Here is a 17876-nt window from a genome sequence, read left to right as displayed (position 1 = left end):
AATTTGTCGGGTATATTTTTCTTGGGACAGAACTCAGTAAGTTCTTCCTTATATAGGTATGTCCCGTTTACTTGATATAAAAAGTAAAAACAAATATAAATTATTGCAAACCAAAAGAAACTTTTCCACAGAGTCAATGAGACAATAGAACTAACAAAAGTTTAAATAGATTGACCAATAGGAGATGACTCTGTGGAAAAGTTTCATTTGGTTCGCAATAACTTGCAAATAAGAAGCACTCTCAGTATTTCAGTCTATTCGTATCTTTTACGTATGTATAAATCGGTAAAAAATTGTATCCTGTAAGGATATTTTTTTAGCTGAAATTTATGTATTTATAATTTTTTCAATCTGTCTAATTTTAAAGTAAATCTTTCTGTGTTATAGTTCTTGCAATGAAGTCAAAAATGATCTACGGTTTCTTCAACTTTACATGACTCACATAGTTTAGTGTTAGATGAGCCTATTGTATGCAGTTGTTTGTTAAGTGTTGTATGACCAGCTCTTAATTCAAAAATTAGTCTTTCTTTGTTTCTTGACATTTTTGGTATTTTTATGTCGAAATCAAATTTTGGAGAAATTTTTATTAAATTCTCTATCTTTGGTATTATTCCATTCAGCCTGCCACATGTACTTCATATTTTTTTACATACTGTTTTAAAATCGTCTTTGAACAATGGTACAAACATATTCATATCTTAAGTTTCTTTTGCAATTAGCGTTAATGATTTCTGTTTAATATTTTTACAATAGAAAGTAATTGTATCTTGAATAGCTTTTTTAGCTGGGTGTTCTTTATCAAAAGTAGATATATTTAATTTATCAATTATAAACATATGACGAGGTCAATACGTTATATATAGACCTGTTCGGATTTTATTGACCGAGGACGTAGGCCGAGGTTCAATATAATCTATATATTACATATGTAAATAGTGTAAGTTTGAAAATGATATTGACTCGATGTTACTATTTTTTCGAAACCTGAATATTTGTAAAGCCAATGACGTACAAGAACCGAAACAGTTGAAGAGCTTTATGATCAAAAAGGACCTAAATATAGACAAATCCATTTGAGGTTAACCTTGACTGATAGATGTTACCTGAGGGAGTTGAAACCTTAGTTTCTTTATACCTTAAAAAGTTATAAACGGAAAATTTAAGACAGGTTTGTTATAAAGTGAAGTACTGACTACTGAGCTGCTGATACCCCTAGAGACTGATAGTCTACCATCAGAGGTATCCACCCAGTACTGTAGAAAATAATAACAACATGATAGAATTTTCATGCGTCCGAAGCTCTTTTCTGGATTTACCTACATAAATGTCTCATTTTAACGAAGACTGAAAACAACTAGTCTCCGGGTAACCCGACTTCCTCAACCAATAAAAACTGACCGCATGATTTAGCCAATAAATATTCCTGGCCAAATACCCAAACGAAAAACAAGTACCTATAGTAAAACGCAATACTAGTAATGCAGACGATAAACGTGTACCAATAGTTATACGGGACAATGCAGACGACAAACGTGTACCAATAATGATAAGGGATAATGCCGACGACAAATGTGGATAATACCATAAGGGATTATGCATATGACAGGGTCATACCATAAAAGTGGTACACAGGCATTTATTTGTTTAGATAAAAAAAACAGAGACAAGTGCCTGTGCCGGGATCGCAAAATAAGATTTAGTCGACATATCGCATTCTTCTGAAGCTAACAAAAATGTTCACCTGCTCCACCTTTCTTCTCTAGTGGCCAGTTCGGTGTCTTCTTGGTAACCATATCATTTCCCCGACAATTGTACATGTATGTAAGGCCAAAACGGAGATTGAGGAATATTTGTTAAACATTAACTTAATTATGTGATTCAGATAAAGCCTATACATATATGTTTGCGAGTTGAAATAAAATAGATAGTTTGTGACACCTTTATATTGTCGTTGTTTGCTAGCATAAATTTGTTTGAGACGTCGCAAGATACTGGTGTTACTTCGAAAAAAACATCTTCTCCCTATTCTAAAACATGTTTCAGTATTAATATGAAAATGAACTGCATATATGCGATATATCAAAATAAAGCTTATTAATACTGCAAGGATTATGCAGTGCAATGATAAATCTAGGAGAAATAATAGTGAAAGCTCGTGAAATTGTAAATTGTGTCCTGTCCCGCGTTAAAATATGCATGATACTGTTCGACATAAAACGAGTGTAGTGGATTATTTTTTCCGCGAAATAGCTCCATTTTGTTTTCCCGTTCATAGACACCATAACACCTTTATAGCACAATATATGTTTTTCCTTCGAGGCGGTTGGAGTTGAAAAATATGTGAATCAGATGACACACGATGTCTGTCCCGCATCAGTTAATTTTTCGAAATTTAACGTTATATCAGATTTACAGATAAAATAGCTAAATCGAAAAGTATCGCAAGTATGATGTTTTTATACCAACAAAATGTACATATACTGTACTTTTTCTCACTCTGAAAATTCAAACGAAACTCGCGTCACGATATTTGTATGAAATACATATAGAATTGTCCCCTTGACACAAAATGTACGTTGATGTGTTACATGTGTATACTCAGTGCCAGAAAACTTGCATTCGACAAGATATATGATTCAAATTGCACAAGACTTGAAAAGTACAAATACTCGCGTTTACTTTTCTACATTGGCTAGAGGTATAGGGGGAGGGTTGAGATCTCATAAACATTTCTAACCCTGCCGCATTTTTTGCGCCTGTCCCAAGTCAGGAGCCTCTAGCCTTTGTTAGTCTTGTATTATTTTTAATTTTAGTTTCTTGTGTACAATTTGGAGTTTAGTATGGCGTTCATTATCACTGAACTAGTATATATATTTGTTTAGGGGCCAGCTGAAGGACGCCTCCGGGTGCGGGAATTTCTCGCTACATTGAAGACCTGTTGGTGACCTTCTGCTGTTGTCTGTTCTATGGTCGGGTTGTTCTCTCTTTGACACATTCCCCATTTCCATTCTCAATTTTACGTCTTGTTACATATATAACGATAGTGCGCTACAGAATAAAAAAAGATATAACCGGGTAATAAACATTTGTATAACTCGTATTCACACCACGGAAAGATGCAAACTTGTATCAAGTAAAACTTCTATGTCATTCAATCTCTGGTGGAGAGTTGTCTCATTGGCAATCATACCACATCTTCTTATCTTTATAAAACGCCATTTTACCTGCTGCATAAGTTGCTCTTATTTGTTCCGAACCACTTACGACACTATAGAGACAAAAGGTCAACAATTTTCACGTAAGGGAAAATGCAAAAATTATCTCATCTTGTGTTTTTGAAATCAACCGTCCTTGCACGGGATTCGAACCGTTAACCCCTTTCATTGCAATGCTATCTGCATTGTGAGCGAGAGCCTTATCCCCACTGTTACCGGAGAGATCATCAAATGGCAATTTAAGCTATTTAAACTAAACATGGAAAATAATTAAAATATATGAAATAACTCATTAAAATTTGAATAAAACAAGGGGGTCAGCACATGAAGATGTGTATAGCTGACAGCTTAAGGGTATTAGGAAAAGTAACTGGGTTTTATAGATCACAAGTCTGCTACCAATAATTATGCACACTTTAGAATTTGGTAATTTTTTCGTTGTTGTACCTTTTTGCATGGACTGGATCACATAGGTGATATCGGCTAAAGTACCATGTAAGTTCTAGGTATAGTAAATAAGTGATTTTGCAATAACTTTTTTTTTTAAATCAATATATCTTAGATGTGTTTTTTGCAAACTATATGTTTTGATAGATGCCAAATCCATTGGAACGGCTTCAAATTATTGCTAATTCATTTTGAATATGGACTTTTTGCTGATTGGTGTGAGGTTGCTAAGGGTTGAATTTTAGTTGCTATTGATACTTGGTTTTTTTCTTCAAAATTCGCATAAAATTATAACGTTCGATAGAAAGTATTATGAGTATTTTCTATTTCCTATCTTTTCGGCAATTTTTTTTTGTCATTTTGAAAATGATATGATCCAGCCCATGCGAAAAGGTACAAAATGTTCTTTTTTTATAAACTTTACAGGACACGTTCGTTAAAATATTTTAAAAGAACGATTTTATCCGAAAAAAAACTATATTAATGTAAACATTCATAAAATTGTCAATTATGTCCCAACAAATTTGTCGATTAAAACGGAAAAAGACGTAGAAATATCTGAATTTTTGTACATAAACAAGCGTAAAATCATTTGTTTCTCGGAACAATGCTATACTGAGCAGAACCATTTACGACACTATTAAAAAATTTTATCTAAAAATCACTTATTTACTACACCTAGAACTTACATGGTACTTTAGCCGATATCACCTATATATGACCCAGTCCATGCAAAAAGGACAACAACGAAAAAACTACCAAATTCTAAAGTGTGCATAATTATTGGTAGCAGACTTGTGATCTATAAAACTCAGTTACTTTTCCTAATAGCCTCAAGCTGTCAGCTATACACATCTTCATGTGCTGACCCCCTTTGTTTTATTCAAATTTTACTGAATTATTTCATATATTTTAATCATTTTCCATGTTTAGTTCTAAAAGCTTAAATTGCCATTTGATGATGATCTCTCCGGTTGCAGGAGGGATATGGCTCTCGCTCTTGGCCAGGGTATAGACAATCTTAGTCACCTGCTTGTTCTTTGTCAAAAGTTCAAACCACTTCATGATTACATGAAAGACATATTACACAACATTTTTATCAATTACCCGCCTGATATGGTTAAATCTATTAGTTATGAACAATTATTTTTACTTGGATTTTTGAAACGTTTAAAAGTTATAAATACTTATTTTCTAAATTTTTTCCTTAGTGAAGCCCGACTTTGCATATTCAAAGACATAGATTGACTTCGTCTATTTAAGTACACAATTAAAAAATACATTAAATACGCATACACGTATCAGTGGCGGATCCAGAGGGGGGCGTAGAGGGCGTACTTGAATTTTTTTTTTTTTTTTTTGTAAAATGATGAATCAGACTAGACTTCGTGAACTTTGCCATTTCCCGGTCGTGTATTTAATTTTTATGCGACAATTCTTTACGTATAACGATATTTTTCGCTCGTATTTACTGTAATATATTATTGATTATGTCAGTCATATGTTTCGCTACGGTGGAGTTGATCTGTACTTTTGAAACGTCACTCAGTCATTTTGAAATTCAAATTACAGTAACACATTGCTTAGGCGGAGGATGACAAGCATGACGCCTTCAAAGCGACAAAGGATTGAGCAAGAACGTATTGACTTCTATTTCATATTTCCACTCAACAGAAAGTAATACTCTATTACACTCTCATGAAAAAAAAAGTTCCACGGCAATATTATTTACCTACGAAAATATGTTTAACCCCACACGCCCCAGCCAATTAATAACATTGCTGAATAATGATCCCCAGTCAGTAAGCTCTAGATATATTTAAAGTCTAAGGTACGGACCATTTGATTTGATAGGGCAGTCTGAGATATTTTAGAGAAAAAATTCTTACCCTGATTTTTGCCTTCAACAAAAATTCTATCCGTATCTGTAATGAAAACAATTATCGTGTCCCCTTTTTTGTGCTATAAGAAAAAAAAATCCAACAGAATTATTCAGCATTAAATGAACATGGTGAATAAAAAACGGGCGTAATTTTTTTTTTTTTTGGGGGGGGGGGGGGGGGGGGGGGGTTGCATGTAAATCCCATATCTGACCGGAATGTCTGTTTCGCCGAACTGATATACTGAATACTTTTTTCAAGGCCCAACTGCAACCTGCCTGCTGGGTGTGGCCTTTATGTCTCCATTTGTCGACCGTCATTCACAACTTCGTTGTCATTTGATTTTCAGACTCATTCGTAGTCGTTGGTTGATTTGGAACCCCTCACTTCCCTTGTTGAGTGAAACATTTCAACCAAACATTTGGATAAAAATTGCTTGTTTGTCTTTGTTCGTGTCGGTCGTATTATAAACTTCATTGAATAGCCGTATATCATGTTTACAACAAGTAATCTGTAAGGTTATGCTAACTAACCATACAACAAACGAGAATTTTCCATGTCCATTTTTTACTGACAAATCCCACATCAAATATATTAGTACATAGCTTTAGATCCATTCAATCATTTTATAATAGACAACTAATGGGGAGAATGCGGCATCAAAAATGTCCAACCCAAGCTTACCGGCACTTTAACTATAAAATATACATACCCCACGTTAGGAACCGTCACTAAAAATGTGCACTTTACACTTATTTTATGTTTTGTAGCCAAAAAAAAGGTCCAAAAATATTTTCGCCTCGCTCCTCTCGGCGAATATTACATACTACGCCCCCCGTTTCCAAAATCCTGGATCCACCCCTGCGTATTATAAAAAAACACAACAAAGACAATTATTTTATAAATATTTTTTCACAATAACACTTTATTGGATATTCAAAATTAGTTTTGTTTGTCTAGACAGTTACTTCAATTTGATTGGTTGTTAGAACAAAAGATCACATTCCAATGTAAAATTATAGATCGCATTTAGGTGTGTTCGACTTTTGAAAATATTTTAGAGTTGTCTCTCTTTCAATATATAACTTATATTGAATTTGTCCTGTTCAATTCATATACACTTTTGATCAATAAATCACTATAAAATGAATTGGGACTAATATGCTATACATTTTTTAAAGTTTTTAACGTGTATGATCTAGATGTATTTTATTGCGTCTAAATTGGTAACGTCAAAATTTGACTAGGATAATAGGGTCTAAATAAAAATTAGAAGATGTGGTATGAGTGCCAATGAGATAACTCTCTACCAGAGACCAAAATGACATAGAAAGTAATAACATGGAATGCTTCACCATTTAAATCCTAAAAGGAGGAATATATCCATTTTGCTTTTAATAAAAACAAAGGTGTGTGGGGGATTACAAGTTAAACGGGTTTTACTAAAAAAAAATACACTTTACTTTTTTGTAATAACGGAGCAATTAAATTAAGAAAAACGCTTGTCAGAAAAAAATAGTTTATTATATTCATCCCCTATGTTCACAAGCTTTGTATGATCCCGAGGTGAAACTCTACAGGCACAACAATTTTATTTTTACTCTCAATTTCTATAGATATGAATCGTATTGCAGAGAAATAACAAATCGCAGTTTTACGCTTCACAAATTTAAAAATAAATGGCCAATTTGTTATCCTCTCGTAATACAGCCTTTTCATAACTTTAGAACCTCGGCTAAACGAACAACCCCAGTCATCGGAAATATTTGTTTTTTATAGTTAGTGGTAATGTTGATACTATTACTACTCATAATCTATATCGTCTGCCAAAACCGCAATTATCATGTCCTTTTCAACAATGTCATCGATAATATTATAATATGTAGAGCAATGGTCATCATTTTTCTTTCGGAATTCAAGTTCCCGACATTTTGAATCATTTTTACCTTTTTTGAAATGTCCTACAAATTGCGTGTTCTCGCAATCGTATATTGCTCCATTAAATCAGTTATCACAATTGTAACAGTCACGATAATCTCGTACAAGAAGCTTTGTGACACAATTTGTGGATATTATTTGGTGTATTTTGCGAGTCTATTCCAGGGGTTTACAGTTTATATTACAACCAAGGTTCTCCTACTTCTTCTACCATAGAAAACTGTCCGATATGATACAACCAAGGGCGATAAAAGTTGATTTAAACACCAAAACACAAAACTAACAAAAATTTAATTTTAAAAGACATAAATAACGTTCCGAATCGACAACGTTGAAAACGTAAAAAAATCTTTCAGTGGACAAACTTCCAAGACGTTGGATTTGTTCAAAAACGAAGTCGTTTTGACTACGCAAATTATCAAAAAGTATGTAACTGTTTTGTAGGGTTAAAGTATAATTACGGAAAAGCACTATTTTGTATGCAGCCAATCGATTTTTTTAATAAATGATATCGCAACCAACTGTTTACTTGTAAGGGCGCTACCATTTGATTTTTATGGGGGGGGGGGGGGGGGGGGGGGGGGGGGGGGGGGGGGGGGCTAGGATGAAAAATTGTGTCCTGCATTTTTTTAGTTGTAATCCCGGTCCTGCTTTTTTATTTTTCACTTTATTCGGTCCTGCATTTTTTTATAAGTTTATCCTGAATTTTTATACATAATTTGTCATCCTGCCTTTTTTTTTTTGCCAAGTTGCTCAACCTGCCTTTTTTTTAACTCAAAACTTCTGTCCTGCCTTTTTTTCAAACTTCATCCTAGCCACCACCCCCCCCCCCCCCCCCCCCCCATAAAAATCAAATGGTAGCTCCCTAAAAAGCGGCGAAATTCGACATTGGACATTCTTGCAAGACAATTGCCTGAAGCCGTTGCTTTTTAATTTGTGGTGCGAGTGCTGTAGAAAAAAATCGGTTTTGAAATGGTCTATCTATGTACTTTTGTGAGCATGATGTTTGAAAACGAAATTTCATATAATCTTGTATTTTAAGAACCTAAAATTTTGATATCTTACCATTTTCCGAAATCTGACCATGATGAAGACTATTTATTTGGGCAAACAGTTAGCTTTGGTTGTTGCATCAACGCAAATTTAGTAATGACGTAATACTTTACATATGACGCATATCATTCATGCGAATTTTCGTGGATTTTACACAGTTTCGAATAGCACAAACACCCCTATAAAAGTTATTATGCGTATAGTATGTTACGTCTGACACGCATATTTTTGACGTTTTACCAATATTTTTGTCCTTATTTTAGATTATTGTAAAATATTATAAAACCTTTTGTTGATTGTTTTGAGAAACAGTAATACTGCTTAGTCTATGGACAAAAATTTTATATCGCTTAATTGTTTTGATTTCATAGAAAAGCTGATTATGGGTGTGGAATGGTTGGTTTCACGGTATTGACGCAATAACGTGCCTAACGTCTTAGTGACACCAATATCTTGCGACGTCTCTGTCTATTTTTGACAATACAGATACCGTCTGCAATCCAAGCTTTCCGAAGTTTTATCTTAAAGTAGTAGTGAGAAATATACGTATACAGTAACTTTCAATAGACATGAACACAATATCGAATACCATTTAAAGCAAGAAGTAGACCAGTCTGTTAGTCTGTATATAATAACTGTGTAGCTTATTTGATCTTATTTCTCATAAGGCAAAGTTGACCTTAAACCGTTTTGATAAATGCAAATATTCAATAAATAGAGAATATCATATGGCTTTTTCAATATCACATCCGTATCAACCTGAGACACCAATATAATCCCAAGAGCTCTGCTCGAGGGATTATATTGGTTGAGGGTTGATACGGTGTGTGATATTGAAAAAGCCATGTATACACTTTATTATATAATTATACCTCACGTAGATGTTTTGAAATGATGTCATACAGATTATAGGTTTGACATGACGTCATACAGATTAGGGGTTTGATAAAGCCTTTGCAACAGTGACTGCAATCGATGACGTGACGTCATACAGATTAAAGGTGTGATAAAGCCTTTGCAACCGTGCTGATATCGATATCATCATATCAACACTGTTGGTTGATACAGCACACTTGCCAATGATTGTATTACACATACAATTTATCTGTGTTTACTACTAAGTATGTAATAAATGTTTTTATTATCACGATAATTGCGACGGGAAATGTTTCGAAAAATTAAAAAAATATTTATATGCAGCTTTTCCTGAAATAGCAATAATTAATCTCCTATTTTGACCAGTGTTCAAAAATTGTAGTAATAAATTAACGCAGAAATTCGAGACCTAACAGTATCCTTTTAGGTTTTTGTTTGATTGTAGTTTCCCGTCTTGTCGAAGATTAATCCTTATAATACGTTCCCTACACATAAAATCTATTGTTTTACTTGAATTAGAGTGTTGTGTATAGACAATATATCATGTTATACTGCTTGCAATTTATTGCGATGATTTAATAGTTTATACATTGAGAAAAATAAGAACTTAATTCTCTGCATCGTTTAACTAAATATTAATACCCGTTCTTACCATTAAAACATTAACATAAAATTAAGATAAAACATATAAGGTACTTTTCACAAATTCAATCAGTGTTCACAAATAAAACCATTAAAACTGAATCACCAAAAGATAGAAATAATGTTAAACTGTATTCTTGCTGCTCATGAGTTTACTTTTGCGCATTAATGCCTGTTTTCAAAGCTTCCATTTCCGACTGCAGTTTATTCACGGATCCATTCAAGTTCAAGATATAAGTGCGATAATTACGAGTTTCATCTAAAAATTGTCTTTGAAGTAAGTTGATTGCTGCCTTCATTTCATTCATTGAACCACCGTGAGGCGAACTTTGGTATATTTTTTCTTCAAGACTGCCAAGTCTGCTTTCAATATTTTGCATATAGGCGGGAGATCCTCGACTTTGTTCAGAAATTATGTCGATTTTGGTCTTTAAACTCTCAACTGTTTTGACTGTATCTTTCAAAGCGTCAATGTCACGTGCATATCTTCCAATGGAAGCGACGGACTCCGCTAGCTGTCGTTGCAATGAACTGTAAATTGATGTTTGTACGGAGGACTGTGATTGAAATTTTGAGGCAATATCCAGCATTTTCGATTGTAAATTAGCTAGTTTGGGACTATTTCCTTCAGAAAGACTTGATTTCCAGCTTTTAACCTGATCCATAAATTCTTCCAGTCTAGCTATACTTTCTCTTGTAGAATATAATTTTGACTGCATTTCTTTTGTCACTTCTTTTAAGCCACGGTCCTTAGAATCAGTATTCAGTTTTGTAAATTGCCCACTGAAAACTTCGGTAAGTGCGTTTAGTCGTGCATTTGTAGTATCTATCCCCGACTACATATGCATTATGGAATGAGGTTCGTCTTCAGCCGAAACTGGTGTTCCAATGTTTTTGCAGTTTTTGTCAGGAACAACAAATTCATACCTGCACATTTCAGCATCTGTACCAAAGAACAGTACAAGAAATAATCCAAATTTAATTAATAACATTTTAAAAACTTTATCATGACCCGTCTTGCGTAGTTTTTAAAAACAAAACATGCTTCAGATTGTTCTATGCTTTTATATATAACCGTAATCTTTAGTCTATAAAAAGATGGGGTAAACAAAGGGCTTTAGTTTCCTTCTCAAGTCTACATCTTATAGACATCTTGGGGACTGATTGAAAGTTATTTCCTCCCTCAACACAAATCGTTTACTTTTACTTTTACATTTCAGTTTATTACAATTTCAATTAGATACTGTTATTTATTTTTTTTATTAATGTCAACCTAAATATGTACAAGGCGATTAGAGCAAAATAACTGTAATTTTTGTCAACGAAGTGCAATCATTTGACAATTTGTATTACACCTTTCCACCCATTAAGTCAATGTGGGGATTATCTCTCTCCGCCAAATACCGGCATTGTCGTATTCATCATAAAAGAGGGACGAAAGATACCAGAGGGACATTCAAACTCATAGATCGAAAACAAACTGACAACGCCATGGCCAAAAATAAAAAGACAAACAGACAAATAATAGTACAGATGACACAACATAGAAATTAAAGTCAAAGCAACACGAACCCCACCAAAAACTGGGGGTGATCTCAGGTGCTCCGGAAGGGTAAGCAGATCCTGCTCCACATGTGGCACCCGTCGTGTTGCTTATGTTATTACAAATCCGGTAAATAGTCTAATTCGATAGGTCACTTTCGTGAAAAGGGAAGGGTATTGTAGTTACGACATAAGGAACATATCTGATATCATCTGTGAAACGGTTATTCCGTAACATAAAATATTCTCGACATGAAGCAAGCTTCTCCATTAAATTATTGTTGTTTGCAAACGATAAAAAGGAAGAACAGGATGTTTAAGTTTGTTTTGAAAATTTTATCAGGTAATGTTTTCAACTTTGATGAAGATAGCGTCCATGTTATGTTAAGCGACGGATTAAAATTAAGGACAACATTTTACAATGTCATAAGTCGATTTTTTTTAAAGTACGCATTAATGTGAAGAGTTTACACCAGAATCACTGTTTGTACAGTAAAACAATAATAAATGAGCGTTTGTTTTAGAAACTCGCGTGTGAATCTGAAATAAAGCATCTTGTTTAAAAATTACACCAGCCATTTGTGCATTTGTTTGGTCACGATTAAAGTGTTTATACAATAAAGTAAGACTAAAATACGATATAGGTTGCATTTCTTTGCAACACCCAAAAATTTACCGTCTCTAGTTTTTACGGAAGCGAAATAGTCCCAAGAATTTGACATGTTTAGTGTTCAAACCTTGAGTGACTATTATGTATATGGTATAAATTGATGTAAATAAATTTTTGACAAATGCACAGAATTATATGCATTTTCCAATATAACATCAATTTAGCGGCAACGCATATTTACTTAGGTCAGAACTTTTCTGACAACTTATATGAGGGTTTTACTTTATTTTTGGGTAAACAAAGTTCGCAGCTTAAGGCCTCTCTTGAACATTTGAAGGTCCCTACTATATATTGGTTACCTAAACTACACAAAAAAAAACCAGTTAAATATCGTTTCATCTCGGCCTCTTGTAAGTGTTCTACAACTAATCTTTCAGTGCTTTTGACTTGTTCCTTAACTACTACCAAAGAACTTATCATTAACTTTTGTAATAAAACATATGAAAAGAGTGGAATTAACTATTTTTGGAGTGTAAAAAATTCTTTGGATGTTTTTAAAAAATTACGTGTTTTTGATGATTCTGTTGACAGTTTTGACTTTTCAACTTTTTACACTACACTTCTTATCAAACAAACGTTTTCCTATTTAATCAAATGGTCGGTTGATATATCTGAATACAAATACTTTTGCTGCAACTCATTTAAAGCCTTCTTCTCTAATGAGAAAGGTAAATATGCTAGATATACTTACTGGAGGTGTGATGAGATGATTGAAGCTGTTAATTTTCTCCTTGATAATATTTATGTACGTTTCGGCAAACAAGATTATCGACAGGTTGTATGTAATCCTATGGGCACCAATTGCGCCCCTTTAATAGCAGACTTGTTCTTGTACTGGTATGAACCACAGTTTATGACCAAACTCAGTAAAGGCCCGTCTAAATTGCATTTAACTGATAAAATCAGCAACACTTACCGTTATCTTAATGATATTTTTTTGTTATATAATCAAGAATTTTCTAAATATATTGCCGAAATATACCCAAAGAACATTACTTTAAATAAATCAAAAATAAAAGGTAATAACTGTCCTTTCCTAGATTTAGATATTTCAGTTTTACACGGGAAACTCTACACTAAAATTTACGACAAAAGGGACGATGTTTCGTTCGCTATTGTTAATTTTACTTTTTTGGATGGTGTCTGATGTTCCTTTGCCACCATCTTACGGTGTTTATATATCACAACTCGTTCGCTATACCCGTGTCTGTTGTGACGTTTTGGATTTCAATGAACGTAATCTATGTATTACTGGTAAATTATTAAGTCAGGGATTTCGTTTCCGCAAATTACTTAAAACCTTTACTAAATTCTTCCATAGATATAAAGATTTGGTTTTGAAGTTTGGTTGTACCCGTAGAAAACTTATTTCAAACGGGATAACACATCCTAATTTTTACGAGGATGTTGTTTACCGAGCCCGGAAATTTAGACACGATCCGGGTAAACTTATCGATCCTTTAAATAAACTTTACCTAAAAGGGTACCAATTCAACACTGTAAATATATCTTTGAATATTGTTTTTATTGGTATTAATATTGTTATCAGTAAATTAAAATCAAACTAAATAGTATTCTTATATACATATAAAATAAAATTGAGAATGGAAATGGGGAATGTGTCAAAGAGACAACAACCCGACCACAGAACAGACAACAGCAGAAGGCCACCAACAGGTCTTCAATGCAGCGAGAAATTCCCGCACCCGGAGGCGTCCTTCAGCTGGCCCCTAAACAAATATATATACTAGTTCAGTGATAATGAACGCCATACTAAACTCCAAATTGTACACAAGAAACTAAAATTAAAAATAATACAAGACTAACAAAGGCTATATGCACATTCATGACTCTACAATCTGTCGATACCTATATATTGGCATTGCAAAAGGTCATGTTTTTCTCTGACTGTTAATGACGTCTTTACACTAAATCCACTGGATGTTGGATGTGAACTGATTGATATTATAGGCTTAGATGCATGATTTTTTTTATTAGTTGTTATTGGCTTTGAACTAGCTGTCAGTAACTGCAAGTACTCTCAGATCTGTACTTAGTCTTTTTATTTTTGGGATGTATAAGTACCCAGCCACGTCCACACTGTGTTTTTGTTAGATGTATTTCTATTTGTATCCATCTGATGAGCTAAGCCTTTCCAACTGATTTTTATAGTTTGTTCTTATGTTGTACTGTTACACAACTGTCCCAGGTTAGGGGAGGGTTGGCGCCTTTAAACTAGTTTAACCCCGCCACATTATGTATGTGCCTGTCCCAAGTCAGGAGCCTGTAATTCAGTGGTTGTCGTTTGTTGCTGTGTAACATATTTGTTTTTCGTTCATTATTTTGTACATAAATTAGGCCGTTTGTTTTCTCGTTTGAATTGTTTTACATTTGTCATTTCGGGGCCTTTTATAGCTGACTTTGCGGTATGGGTTTTTCTCATTGTTGAAGGCAGTACGGTGACCCATAGTTGTTAATTTCTGCATCATTTTGTCTCTTGTGGAGAGTTGTCTCATTGGAAATCATACCACATCTTCTTATTTTTTATATTGTCAGTCTAAATTTCATTTCCAACAGTTTTGAGACCCTCTTTTGTGTCTTATAAAATACCAAATCTTACTGGACCTTTAAATATGGTCATAGAAATATGACTTTTATATGAAAATAATAAAGATGTTTGTGTTTTTAAAAGGGGCATTAGCAACCGTTTAGACAAAACCAAATAAATATGATTTTATTTGTTCATTTATAAAAGCGGAATATTGAGATAATATTTCACTATTAACAGTGAGGTTTGTTCAATTTTATCAAAATAAGCTCTAACACATTGGTGATTTGTTATTGACTTGAGTTGTTTTCTGTAGAAATAAGAAGATGTGGTATGAGTGCCAATGAGACAACTCTCCATCCAAGTTACAATGTGTAAAAAATAAAGAATTATAGGTCAAAGTACGGTCCCAAAAACAATCCCAACCTTCCTTTTGTGGTATTGAACCTTTTGGTGAAATTTCATAGAGATCCACACACTTAAACTAAAGTTATTGTCCCGGAAACCAAATGTCTTCTAACGACGCCCAGTGGCGGATCCAGATGGGGGCGTAGAGGGCGTACGCCCCCCCCCCTTTTGCTTGCACTTTTTTTTTTGTAAAATGATTAATCAGACTAGACTTCGCGAACTATGCCATTTCCCGTGTATTTAATTTTTATGCGACAATTCTTTACTTATAAAGATATTTTTCGCTCGTATTTAATGTAATATATTATTGATTATGTCAAAGTCATGTGATTCGCTACGGTGGAGTTGACCAGTACGTCGAAAAAAACGTCACTCAGTCATTTTGAAATTCAAATTACAGTAACACATTGCTTAGGCTGAGGATGACAAGCATGACGCCTTCAAAGCGACAAAGTATTGACTTCTATTTCACAATTCCACCCAACAGAAAGTAATACTCTATTACACTCTCATGAAAAGAAAAGTTCCACAGCAATATTATTTACCTACGAAAACATGTTTAACCCCACACGCCCCAGCCCATTAATAACATTGCTGAATAGTGATCCCCAGTCAGTAAGCTCTAGATATAGATTTAAAGTCTATGGTACGGACCATTTGATTTGAGGGGTTATAGTCTGAGATATTTTAGAGAAAAAATTCTGACCCTGATTTTTGCCTTAAACAAAAATTCTGGCCGTATCTGGATTGAAAACAATAATCTTGTCCACTTTTTTGCTATTAGAAAAAAATATGTTCAACAAAATTATTTAGCATTAAATGAACATGATGAATAAAAAACGGGCGTAATTTTTTTTTGGGGGGTGGGGGGGGGTGCATGTGAATCCCATATCTGACCGGAATGTCTGTTTCGCCGAACTGATATACTGAATACTTTTTTCAAGGCCCGACTGCAACCTGCCTGCTGGGTGTGGCCTATATGTCTCCATGTGTCACTTCATTGTCATTTCCGACTCATTCGTAGCCTTTGGTTGATTTGGAACCCCTCACTTCCCTTGTTGGTTGAAACATTTCAACCAAACATTTGGATAAAAATTGCTTGTTTGTCTTTCTTCGTGTCGGTCGTATTGTAAATTTCATTGAATAGCCGTATATCTTATTTACAACAAGAAATATGTGAGGTTATGCTAACTAACCATACAACAAACGAGAATTTTCCATGTCCATTTTTTACTGACAAATCCCACATCAAATATATTAATTAGTACATAGCTTTGGATCCATCCAATCATTTTATAATAGACAATTAATGGAGAGAATACGGCACCAAAAATGTCCAACCCCTACACGTTAACTATAAAATTGCATTTTACACTTATTTTATGTTTTTTAGCCAAAAAAAGGTCCAAAAAAATTCGGCGGACTTTCATACTGCGCCCCCCCTTTCCAAAATCCTGGATCCGCCCCTGACGCCGACGACGCTGACGACGACGACGACGTATTACCAATATACAATTTGCGGTCGTATAAAAACTTGAAAATAATTGAAATTTAAAGAAAACATCAAATAACGAATTTTGGAGGGAAAAATGGGGAGGGCAAAAAATGATTGTCATGTTTGCTAGAACTATAGTTGACATATTTCATGTAGTATCTGAGAAACCATTCTATTAACAAACCGTGGAAAAGAAGTCAAAGTCTGATGAACGTTGCCAGACAGACACATACACTTCACAGTCATTCCATACATCTAATATACTTAACCGATTACATATAGTCTTTGAGAAAGGGACCTGATGAATAAAACTCAACAATGACCAATGAACCATCAAAATGATATCCATACTAGACGGACAAGCACACATTAAAATCATTCAATAAGCCATGCATAGCAGACCTATTGCACATACAAAACAAGAAACAAACTTATCAGACAAACTTAACCTCGAAATAAAATAACCATGAAAATGAGGTCAAGGCCAAATAAGTACCTAACAATCATTCCATATACTAAATATATTGGACCTATTTCTTATAGTATGAGAAACGACCCCTCGTGAAATAGTATCTGAGAATCAGACCTCATAGAGAAAACTTAAAAGTTGACCAATGAACCATTAAAATGATGTCACAGTAAGATAATCCCTACAACAAGATACTGTCAGAGTAACAGCCACCCGGATTTCCTGCAGAGGTCGAACCCTGAACAGTTGAGCAAGTATGGACACTACATTTAAGCTTAACACAGCATTGAATTTGGATTGTGATTGAATATTTGACACAGCATAGGTTTGTGACACAAAATGAATGTGGTCAAAGAACTGAAAAATTTGAAATTGGACATTTACCTATTATGGTCCAATATCCAAAATCTAAGTACATTGTTAGAATCACGGCATATCAAAGAACCCCAACATTTCATTTTTTTTACGAAATCAAACAAAAGTTTAATTTAGGACCTTTTGGACCTTAATGTGGACCAATTAAATTAAAGGAGCCCAAAATCCAAAATATGCAAGGTGAACTTATAGAATGCCGACTAAATTAATATATCACCTGCTTTTCAGCAAATTAAAAAAAACAACTTTATAAACTACAGTATAATAGAAAAACAATATAAAACAATAAAAAAAAAACAAGAGTGCACATGCTGAAAT

The sequence above is a fragment of the Mytilus californianus genome, unplaced genomic scaffold (assembly GCF_021869535.1).
Source record: "Mytilus californianus isolate M0D057914Y unplaced genomic scaffold, xbMytCali1.0.p SCAF_3, whole genome shotgun sequence".
NCBI classification, from domain to species: domain Eukaryota; kingdom Metazoa; phylum Mollusca; class Bivalvia; order Mytilida; family Mytilidae; genus Mytilus; species Mytilus californianus.
Note: the sequence above shows the minus strand (reverse complement) of the source record.